The sequence below is a fragment of the Trematomus bernacchii genome, unplaced genomic scaffold (genome assembly GCF_902827165.1).
Source record: "Trematomus bernacchii unplaced genomic scaffold, fTreBer1.1, whole genome shotgun sequence".
NCBI classification, from domain to species: Eukaryota; Metazoa; Chordata; class Actinopteri; order Perciformes; family Nototheniidae; genus Trematomus; species Trematomus bernacchii.
Window position 1 is genome coordinate 10,083,484 of NW_022987582.1, and position 12,118 is coordinate 10,095,601.

Sequence of the window (12,118 nt, forward strand, 5' to 3'; positions counted from 1 at the left end):
ACAGCACAGTAGTCCATTACCTCGTAGCTTCAAAGCTTTTGCTGTATAATAATTGGCACAGTGTAGATTTTAGAGTGTATTTCATGCCAATTACTGAATGTATTTCAGAAAGCCAACTTTATGTATTTGCCAGATGGTTACAGGTGATAATAAGAATTCACAATAATGTTGTTTCTTTCACAGTAGCTGTTTGCGTGAGATGTATTTGATTGAACTAGGTTTATTATTTGTTTCTTCTTAAAGGTAACTCTTTTTTTAAGCGTACTGTCGTTGATCATCTGCATATTCTAGGTATTGATTATTCTGTTAAACCTACTGCTCACCTATTTAGGATTGTTCAAGGTAAAAGACAAAAAAGTACCTGTAGGACAAATAAACTTCTGTATTGCATTGATCATACAACCTAACCTAACCTGCTCTTCCACTACTGTCTACTTCACATTCCCGTCCAGCTCCTCTCAGGTTTTTATTCTCAATTTCACACCTCTTCACTATACAGGTTGTAAGCATAAACTATAATTATATACATGTCTATAATATTACGGATGGAAAATGTGTAATGTATTTTTTTCGTAGTTTTGGTTTATGAATAGATAGATTAATTTTGTGCCAGTTTAATTACCCAAAAAATATGAATATGACTATTGAAACAAAAAAGGTTAACAGTGGCAATTTACTTGAGCCTCAAATGTTTAAATAGGCTTGTGAGTTAGGGTTAGTATGGGTATTTAAAAAATCAATTTGTCCAAATCTGCACCATTTTATATATTTAATGTCTACTGTATCATAATCACAAAAATCTCAGCACAAAAAGTGTTTGCTTGCAGATGTTCCACCACCACCAGTTCAGCCTCTTCTTAACTTTCTTTCCAAAGACATCTGCCTTCTGCTGGGCAACCCTTCTCAACATTTGTTTGGTGACATCTTAACAGTGGAAAAATGTGCCTCAGTTCTGGGAACATGGCAGTTGGTGGTGATGCCGTTGTGCAAGAGCATTCAGCTATTAAGAGCCAACCCAACACTGGTGCGTTTGGTTCTGCTTGCAGCCTCATAAAAGCAGAGAGCATCTAAAGCTCCCTCTCTGCATCCAAGCCTTAATTCATTCCTTATAATGTAACATTTCCCCCGCCACCCCGAGCCCCACACCACCACCTTGGGGAGTGCTGGCAGCAAATGAGACGTCACCTCCTTGCCTCCTACATGGCATGTCTGTTTTTTATTACAGGTTAAACTTTTACTCTTAATTTTTCCTTCTGAGCTTTCATTACACAAATGGTTCTTTTTTAGAAATAAGTATATGATGATAAATGACCATTGGAGGCACACACAGTGTTACACTGCGGGCACATGTACCTTTGATGAGGAGTGGAGGGAGGGAGGGATGAGAGGTATGGGGCTGTTGAGGTGGAAGAGGGATGAAGTCTTAATTTTCTTCCTTAAAAAGTAAAGGTTCCCTCAAGACCATTTCAATTATTAATCGAAAGGTAAATTGGTGTTTTTCAGATAAACTTCAAATATCTGATAACTTGAAAGACAAGAAAGAGCATGGCTCCCATCATCATTAAAATACATGTTGCCTCATCAAAGTACCAACCTTTCAGAAAGCCTTTGTGATGACCGCTCAGATCATGGTATAGCCGCCTTTAAAACAGATGCAGCCGGCCCCCAGTGTGGTGTAGACGATGCTGGGAAACACCACCAGTGGAAACACCCACCAACACCTGCCACTCATGCTCACCGTGGCTGCAGGTTGGCAAGCCTCCAGTCATCCTTACGTTAAAACAACTCTGTCTGGAAAGTTCTGATGAGGTGCTAAGTGTCTCGTAAATGGTGAGATAAAACTCCTTGAATCAGGACATGACTCCTTCCATACTTTAAAACATTTTTTTCATCATTTGCCAGGGAATGTGACAAATTCTGACTGATGGCCCAGATGGTCATTAGACCCGGTTAAATCTATTATAAGGAGTTTTTAACTAGTAAAGAAACCTTCTCAATGTAATATTAATGCCTCTACATGACCTGCATACTGCAAGCAATTGGCACCATCAGCGACAGATTGGCTATTTTATGTTTTAACTGATATTCTATCATTATTGCTAATGAACAATGAATAAGCTAGCTAGAGCGACACACTAGCAAAAACAAGAGTCAACCTTGGTCTGTAATTCAAGAGATTGAGAGATTTGTTAGCCATGTTCTTTCTAAATGGGTATATAATATGTATTATTTATCAAATAAATAAGTTGCAAGATGTGGTGTTAGATCAATATATACATTTAAGTCGAAGGTTAAAACAGAGCTAGCTAATGCTTTGGCTAACGGTAGTTTCATGTAGCTAACAGTTTGCAGGATGTATCAAGCAAAGCATACACCACACAAACAAACAAGTTGGTGGTGCTAAATGGAAATGGAGTTGGAAAAAACACTATCTACTACCAAAAACAAATAATTCATATTAAATTCCCTGTAGTTGCTTTAATTTTCTATTTCTTAAAGCAACAAAATTAACTGGCAAGTTACTACAGAAACTCTTGGAAACATTAAGTTCTGCCTCTCGATGGGTTGGTAAATAAAAAGTATGTAATAAATAGACTTTGTTCAACTGCATCATTAGAATGGTCCACCAAGTTAAACTTTGTTGTTCGCACTACTGGATCCAGTACTTATGGGACTGTATAATGGAATTAAACAACTAAATGGAAAGAATTTATAGAGAGACTTCATACACACACACATGGACGCAAACACACACACAATGAAATTGTTGAAGTTTACAGCTAAATATATATATTTTTTATCACATGATCGCTCCAAGAACCCGTCACAATGACATGCTTTCATCTGAACACCCGTCACTCGTCTTTGGACCTTTATGATATCTCTCTCAACGTCCTGCAGTGTGTTCGTTTTTACAAAATGAACAGCCTGAATTTTATCGAGCATTTATAGCCATATGGGAACATCAGACTGGTGCCTTGCCTGCCATGATTGTGAAATAAAAAAAAGATTAAGAGGAATATTCAAAGCAGATATCGAAACAAAGGCTAATATCCATGTTTCGTTTGGGTCATGTGCGGGAAGAATACATTGCAAGAATAAAGAAATGGACCATGTAATGTCAAAACTGCTTTAACTGTAACGAAAGGCATGACAAAAAAAAAAGAACGAATAATCGTGAAAGACCATATTTGAGCCATGTGCACAAGTTTTTGTTTCTATAAATCTGCTTTGCATGTGGAAAAATCCTGAACCACAAAGAATGACCATGTGACACCTTGATTTAAATCAAATCCAAATAAAACAGAGTGATGGATTTTAGGCCCCAGCCACACGAAGACGAAAACGAAAACGAACCGAGGTCGATATCAAAAAAGTCTTCCGTCCACACGGAATCGGCAAAAGAAACGTGTCCGTCCACACGAGACCGCTCTGTCACTACCCGATCGGTACACCTGCCCGATCTGTACTGCGCATGTGCGAGATGGTCCGCCATATTGGACAACTACATACGGCAACTCTAATAGGACACTTGACACAGTGGCTTTTGGCAAAGCAGAAAAAGAACTGATAGAGATGAGTTATTGTTATTACAACGTGACTTCTGTTAGACAGCTATGATACTGAATAAATATTTAGTGTGAATGTATGCAAAAATGTATGGCATATAGCTGTCTAACAGAAGTTAAATCCATTTCTCACTTATTCTGACAATGTACTTAACCCCAAATAAAAGAACCCAATAAAAAGAGTTGTTAAATAATAGTGAAGTCACGTTGTAATAACAATAACTCATCTCTATCAGTTCTTTTTCTGCTTTGCCAAAAGCCACTCTGTCAAGTGTCCTATTAGAGTTGCCGTATGTAGTTGTCCAATATGGCGGACCATCTCGCACATGCGCAGTACAGATCGGGCAGGTGGACCGATCGGGTAGTGACACGCTCGACCCGCTGGAGACGCTGTAGTACATATGCCGGGCCTGTAAGTGGCGCTGTACTTCCACCACAAAATACACCAAAAGCAGTGAATAAGACCCCCAAGCATGGTTGCCATGGTTGCCTGGTTGCCCTTCTGGTTATTCTCCACGTGGATTTAGCAGAACAACATTTTAGCAACATGTAGTTCATGTAGTTCTCCATGTCCACTTGTTGCTGATGGTTGTGGTAGAGGAGCTGTAGATTTTGCACTAACATCTGTATCATGGTCAGTAGCGTCTGGACCACGAACGCAACCCTGTGATCCGCCATTGTTGTTGTTGTTGTTGGCGAAACGCATCAGCAATGACGCAGGTGACGCTGGGGTGAGCAGGGGCGGGGCTATGATCGTTTAGGGTGTACACACTGTGCCGCAAGCGTTACGTTACCAAACCTTCTCACTTTGGGATGCGTTATCGTTTGAGGGCTCCATTTCCGCGGTTCCGGCCTCGTGATGACGAACCGTCCATACGATAAATAACTATAGCGGATACCACCCGTTTCGTGTCCGTGTGGACGGGGCCTTAGACTACCGGGGCTGGTTGCTGTTTTATGGCAAATGCTGAATCACTGCATGAGTCTGGCAGGTGGGAGGTAAAATGCATCAGAGGGGGAGGATAACAAGAAGAGTGCAGATTTCAATGGGGGCAGCTGGAAGGAAAATTAGCAAGTAAAGAGAGAGATGTCCTGGAAAGTCCCCATGTTACAAATTGTACAGATAGTCCTCCTACACACACACACACACACACACACACACACACACACACACACACACACACACACACACACACACACACACACACACACACACACACACACACACACACACACACACACACACACACACACACACACACACACACACACACACACACACACTAACATGCTTCTGCATGCACACGCAGAAACCTACACAAACACACATATTATTTAGTTAGATTCTTAAAACCTCAAAATGTTCAACAAAAGCTGTGCGAGAATGACATTTAAAATAACAACAGCAACAAACTTTTCAACATGCAATATCCACACAGAAGAAGTAAACAGATGAAACCAATTTCCCACCAGCCTCATGTTACACGCTACACATTGTAACATGCCGCCTTTTGTACATTTACTTAAGCTCACTTTTCGCTTTTCAGGTAGTGGAGTAAGGTTTGCAGTTATTCCCTGTCTTATCCACCCTCATCCACAAAGTGTGTAGAACCAGAATCTAAAGAAAAGCTAAAACAAACACATGCATTTTATGTGCACTGGATTTCCCAGCAACCGGGCAGCCCAAGAAACATGCCCTGAGCCACCAGCAGGGTCTTCTGCGGTCTGCAAATTGTTTATGGTGTTACGGCAGGAAAAGGTAGCATAGCAACATTGTTTAAAAACAGTACGAAAAGAAGAAGTACTAAAATAAACAGCATTTCTTGTGGTTCGCTTGAGAATGCTGTGTTTTTGTGTTAATCTGCCCGTAACAGTTAATTATAACAACTATTTAAAATGCCTCCAGAATCCTTGCCCTCCTGCCCTAAACACATGTTACTAAATACTACAGTTGGATTTTTATATTTAAACTTTAAAGACGATTAGTTTCCCATTATACATCTGTTTGCGAAGACAACTTAAGAGACATTTTAACAGCATTATAATGTATTATTCCTTGCTGCGATGCAATATAAAACAAGGTTGTTACAGCTCCAGGCAGCTCTGACTGCTACATGGATGAAAGTCAGTGTTGGTCCTGGCCTGTGCCAAGCCAAAAAGCTGTAACAACAAGAACAAGCACTAACTCAAATCTACAAGGTTTATTTGGTTTGAGTTCCACACTGTCAGGTACTGGCTAGGTCGTTTCTGGCCGAACAGCACAGCAGAGAGGAAAATGAACTTAGAAAAGTTCTTCATCCAAGCGCTTTTATATGCACCGGTTTATCAGAGCAGAAAGGCTGAATGGAAAAAAAATATGTACAGTATGATAGAGTTTTCCTAATACTGAAGACAAGTTTTTATATATAGATACAACCCAAATTGTTCAATGTTCAATGTTGTTATTATATATTGTGTAGTTGAACTATATGTGCATGCATTCCTTGATGTAAATCGTCTCTGTTGTCAGAAATGTGCTTTCTCTCTAATAGTTTTATTTCTTTAACCACCAGCTCTTAAGTAAATAACACACTCTTTCTTGTTTGTTTAATCTGTCATCACAAAAATAAGTCTTGTTCTAACTCCAGGAAGTCTTTGTCAAAGTAAAAAAGTAAAAAAAAACGTTATTGTCCATTTCTGTGTGTGTCTGATACAAACAGGGCGATGGAAATGCTGTTTTTCACCGTCCCCAAGAATAAGAATATATGAAGACTATATAAGTACATAGTATGTTTATGAAGCTGATATGTGGACCTGGCGATCTCTTTTTGCTGTTTCTAGTTTTTATGCTAAACTTAACTAAAATAATCTAAGCTAAGCATGTGAGCGTTGATCTTCTCATCTAAATCTCCACTTGACACCGCTTAAGCACATTTTCCAAAATGTTGAAATGTTCCTTCAGTGTCAAATTAGATGACATAAACTCTTGTGCAAGATTTTCAATATCACAGGACAGTTCAATGTAATCAGGTTTAAAGCTTAAGGATAAGTGACAGAGAAAGTGCGGTTGGACAGAAACAACACAGTATAGACACAGATAGAAAAACACTGACACAGAAACACAGCCTGCAGGTGATCTGGGCTCCGGAGAGACAGGTGTGAGTGTGTATCCAGGAGGCACCTCACAAACTCAGCCAGCAGCGATGATAGGGGTGTAAAGTCCCCGCGGGTCCCAGAGGGGGAAACATTTGAGCATGATGCGTGTATCCTGGCCCTGACTAACGCACGCCCCCATGGATATCACATTCCATTCAGCTAAACAGCCTTGTGAGCGCTCGGTGTGATCGGCAAAGCACATATCTACGCAACCTCAGACACACAACAGACTCACAGTACCCCTACACCTCAATCAGACCCTCTCCAGAGGCACTGGGGTGCATCGCTGAAACTCAAACCCAGCACACACCAGCACTCTTCACTGCTGAGAGGCAGAGCAGCTCATCCTGAAAGATATCATTTCTCAGGAAGATATGAGGGATGCAGGGACCGTGCAAAGTGGGCTCGAGGTGGGAAAGATAAAGAGGGGACTACAGGAATAAAAAAAAGAAATGGAGGAACGGGCATCTGCTGGTACTCTTGCATATTGTGGTTTTATAATGCAGAAGGGAAGTTCTACTTGCCATGAGTGCATGAAAGAGTCATTTTAAACGGCTGCAAACTAGATATATCATGTAAAGCACAGAGGATATTGATATTTCCTTTCTGTGGTGTTCTTCCTGTGTTCAGATATTTCCTTTGGCAGCTCCCATTTCCTCCCACTTTGCAAATACATAAAGTCTGGTGAGACTGAAGACTCAAATTTGCTCATTAGTGTGGATGTCAGCGTGAGGGGGTGTGTCTGTATTTGCTGGAGGACAGACCTGTCCAGGTTGTTTCCATGCCTTCAGCCCAACGTATGCTGCATTAGGCTCCCAGAATCCCCGAACAGGAAGCTAGGGAAAATGGATGAATGGATGAAAAATGGTCTCATAACAGCTACATCCTCACTGGTGTCTTATAATAAGCCGAGTTAGCGACATTAGGTCTTTATGATCATTTATGAGTAGAAAAGGAAATGTGTCACTACCACCATGTTTGCCATGTTGGATGTGTGTCTATGTTGTGTGTATGTGTGTGTGTGAGAGAGTGTGTGCCCACTTGGCATTTAAGTGTCATTAAAAAAGGGCGTAAGGGAGCCATCCAGCAGTATTTTTCATTAATGAAGAACAGCACTGCCAACCGCAAGAACTCACACACACAAACACTATAAACACTAAAATAACACACACATCCAAATACAACCATTGACTGTTTGTCTTTCGCTCCCTGCTGCTCTCTGCCACAAACACTTTTTTCCCCCTTCTTTCCGCTCGTATTAAGTGTGATGACCCTATAAATGCGTGCACACACACACAAGCATGTAATTTTACAGAATCAACAATGCATGTGTGAAGTGCTCCAGAGGACTCTGGGTTCATGAGCTAGAAACATAACAGGAAAACAAGAAGCTGCACAAACCACAAAGTGGGACCTCTGGGGATCTATTTATTCTAAGCATGAGAGGCACTAGCTTAGTTTCTTCAGGCTTTTTTACTCAGTGATAAAACCTTGCATGATGAGACAGCAGTCAAATATGGTCATAGTGTATGGGCCGTGGATAGGTGAAAGAAGGATGAGGAAGTTGTGTGACAAGCCGTTCAGTCACCCCATTTACTTCCTGGGTCAACAACCTTCACCACTTCCAGGCAAGTATCTCCAAAGAGGATGTTGTGCATCCGGAGCTGCTCTGCACTTTCTCAACCGCAGCTCTATCACTTCAAAAGCCTAACTGTTTGTTTACAAGCTGTACAGCATTGATTGTATGGCAAACAGTCTGAAGGCCCGAGTGCAGCGCACACAGGATCTCTGGGGGAATCACTTAGGGGGGATACTTTGAGCGCTTTCTCTACTCAAGTCTGTCATCTAGTGGCACTGAATTTAATACTGCTGGGGAAAAGATGCACCAAAGTTGTATCCATGATTGTAAAACAAGAGCAAACCCTATAATCTCCTCTCTTCTCTGACTGCTCCCTCTCCATTCCTCATCCTGCTCTTCTACTTACCCCTGAGCATGGTTTGAGTTTCACACAGCTGTGTGAGATGGGACTCCTGCAGTGATTTGTGGCACTATAATGGCTCTAGGTCTGCTGAGCTGCTCCTCCCAGACATTGAGATAACAGCTCTCACCTTACCTCGATCAACAACTGAGGGGCTGCAGAGGGTTTCCCGGGGTGGATGAGGGCAGCAGTGTGACCTGAGGGCGGGGGCGGCAAGGCGAGAAGGGGTGGGGGAGTTGCAGGTGTCCAAACTCCCCTCTCTGCTTAGGACAGGTGCACTGCACCTGTGCCTCATGTGTGTGTGTGTGTGTGTGTGTGTGTGTGTGTGTGTGTGTGTGTGTGTAGAAACACCTGAATACCATCTGTGCACTATGAGTCTCTCTCTCTGGACTTCACACACCACCGCCTCCTAAAAACACACACAGTCTTAACAAAAGATACAATCTCCCTGTGACAGACTCCATCAGGTGCCACACATGTGTTTCAGGTCAAGAATCACATCTTGATAAATGCTAGATACACCTCTTCCTCTGATTGCAAGTCTTTCGTGTTTTGTGCATGTGATGTCAACTTCTGCTAGTTGTTAAAGGTATAAACTGTTGAACAACCTCTTTTCAACTCTCTGCATGAGAGTTAGTTGAGAAGATGGATACAGCTTTTATGAAGCTACAGCTAGTTAGCTTAGCATTAAAGACTGCAAACAGCCTGGCTCTTTGCGAAGGTCACAAAATCCTCCTACACTCACTCAATGTGCATGTTATGGCAAATTGCGGATGAAGTCTAAAAATTATAGTTTTTGTACGTCCCTGTTGCCCCGTTGGTCTTTGTTATGCTAAGTTATGTACGCTAATTGGCTGTTGCCTTGTTTCATATCAAGCATACAGACTTCTATCTTCGATCTTCTCATCTCATTTACGGTCTCAAAGCAAATAATCTAATTACCAACTTGTTGTACTATTTCATTTTCTATTGATACCAGGTGTGGTGCGGTTTTGTATTTGTTTTTTGTTCTCATGCATGTGCATGTGTGCAATAAATAAAATCACAACAGGGAGAAATAAATAAATCGGCTGTGTGTATGTGTTGAGATTCTCGTAGTGAAGCAGCTGATACAGCATTCTGAAGGGAGTTTAATCAGGAACCATTGTTCCAAAACAGCGGCCCTCTCCTCCTACAGGGAGTTCCCCTTTGAGCAAGAGAGGTCTGTAGGTGGCAGGAGAGAGGAGGAGAGGGCAGAGGTGAGGCGGGTGAGGCGAGGAAGAGGAGGGCGGGAGAACTGGTGGAGGTAAGGTGGACAATTATTAAGGATTCGGTGTAAAGTAAGGAAGCTTAATAAATTGAGCCTCTGTTGCTAAAAACATTACTTAGTAAATGTTAAAATATGTTAACGATATTACAGTGAGTATTAAAGAAAGAGGCTATTATTTTATTTCTACCGAATTACACTGGGAAACTGCAAACATAAAACCAAGACAATTAGACCAGAACACACACACAATTTTCGCGACGTCTGGACGGCATTACATCTTGTAGAGAGGAACCCCCCCACCCCTCTCTAATTATAGTCTACTTCGCTTGACATCGAGAGCTTTAAAAATATGGGTTATCACCATATTGTTGCAGAGTGAATGCACACACGCAACACTCCTTAAACAGTAATAGAGAGACTGTGTTCAAACGACTATCCTCAACACAGAGAGGGTCTTCTGTCGCGTTACTCATTTACATGCTATGAAAATGCTAAAGGGTGAGAGGAGAGCAGTGGTGAGTAAAGAGGGGCCACGTTTCTAAATGTCTTGCTTGATGATGTTAGACAACAAAAGGGCACTGTGGGAACTGTAAACAACGCGCACCGCAAACGATGGTGAGCGGGGTATCATGTGATGGTGCCTGGAACTCACTGTCGGTGAAACAGGGTGAACGGGGAAGTGTGGTGGAAAGGCAGGGGCCCAACTGATAAACAAAGCAAAGGGGTAATGTACATAAAGGCCGGCTGCGTCGCTCTCATGAGATGAATAATGAGCCGGGCTGCATGTAAACTGTGGTCGGAAAACAACAAAAGCTGCTGACTAACTGTAGTGGTGTGTGGTGAGGGGGGGGACGCCCTGTAGTTTGGGGTCCTGCCTGAGCAGGGAGGCCTCACTCGCCTACACATGCTGCCTTTGTCTGAATAAAGCAAGACTGTGGCTCTAAATGCCGCTTTACATTCTGTTTTAGGGTATTAAAGCACTGCTACGGGGTTAGCAACCTTTGGTTTAGTTTTCAGTAATTTAAAGAAATCATTATTCGTATTACATTTTTTAGGGTGAAAGAAAATAATATTGGTCTCAGTCTCTTTGAGTATAAAATTAGATAGAACCCTTATATGGCCCCGCAAAATAAATGTTGAATACATTTTATTCAAAATGTTTCCTTAAAGGGGACCTATCATGCTAAATACACTTTTGTACGTCTTTTATACATGAATATGTGTCCCCGGTGTGTCAGGGAACTCACCAAGTGTCAGAAAACACAACCCTCTCTCTTTTCCTCCATACCCAAATCTCTAAAAACGGGGCTGCAACGGAGCTGATACAGACGTTAATTTTTCTGACGTCAGAAAAGGGGTGCTCCGCCTATATGGGCAACTCTCCACCTATCAGGGGAATGAGAGGTTGGGTCACGGCCACGGCCATTGTCGCTCGAAAGCGCTGGAGACGATGTAGTACATATGCCAGGCCTGTAAGTGGCGCTGTAGTCCTGCCACAAACGCAGCGAAGAAGACTTCCCGCGCATGGTTGCCATGGTTGCCCTTTTGTTTATTCTCCGCTGTGGACGCTCTGGCTCTTTTTCTCCCTCCCCGAGGCAAGCGTTTGCTCCTGCTGCTGTAATTCTCTCCGGTTAGTCCACCAGCAGATGACAAACACCCACCTCTCCGCCTCTTCCAAGGAATGAGGGGACCATGCGGCAGAGTTTCAGTTAGATTTTTTTTTCGCCGGTCAACATGTCCGTTAAAGTTTAAATCTTCCGGACAAAATTAGAAAAGTGCCGGTCAAAGGTATTCTTTGTTATTTATTGAGCTTTAAAACAAATGAATAACGACTCTATATAATAATAATATAAGAATAATACATGGAGGACGGAGCTTCTCTTTTCCTCCCCCTCTTCTGAGAGCCCAGCAGCTGATCAGAGCACGCTCCCCTCTCCTGCAGGGGGGCGTGGTCAGCTGCAGCTCATTTGCATTAACGGGCTACATCACAGAATCAGCCCTTTCAAAAACAGGGCTGGAAACAGCAAATAGAGCGAAATGAGGCATGGCTAAAATGCATGATCTGTTTGGTATTTTGAAAAAAAAACTTCACAGACATGTTTTATATAGGTATGGCCCTACAATATATTATTCAAATATAGCATGATAGGTCCACTTTCAATTTCCATAATAAAAAAATGGGGAGA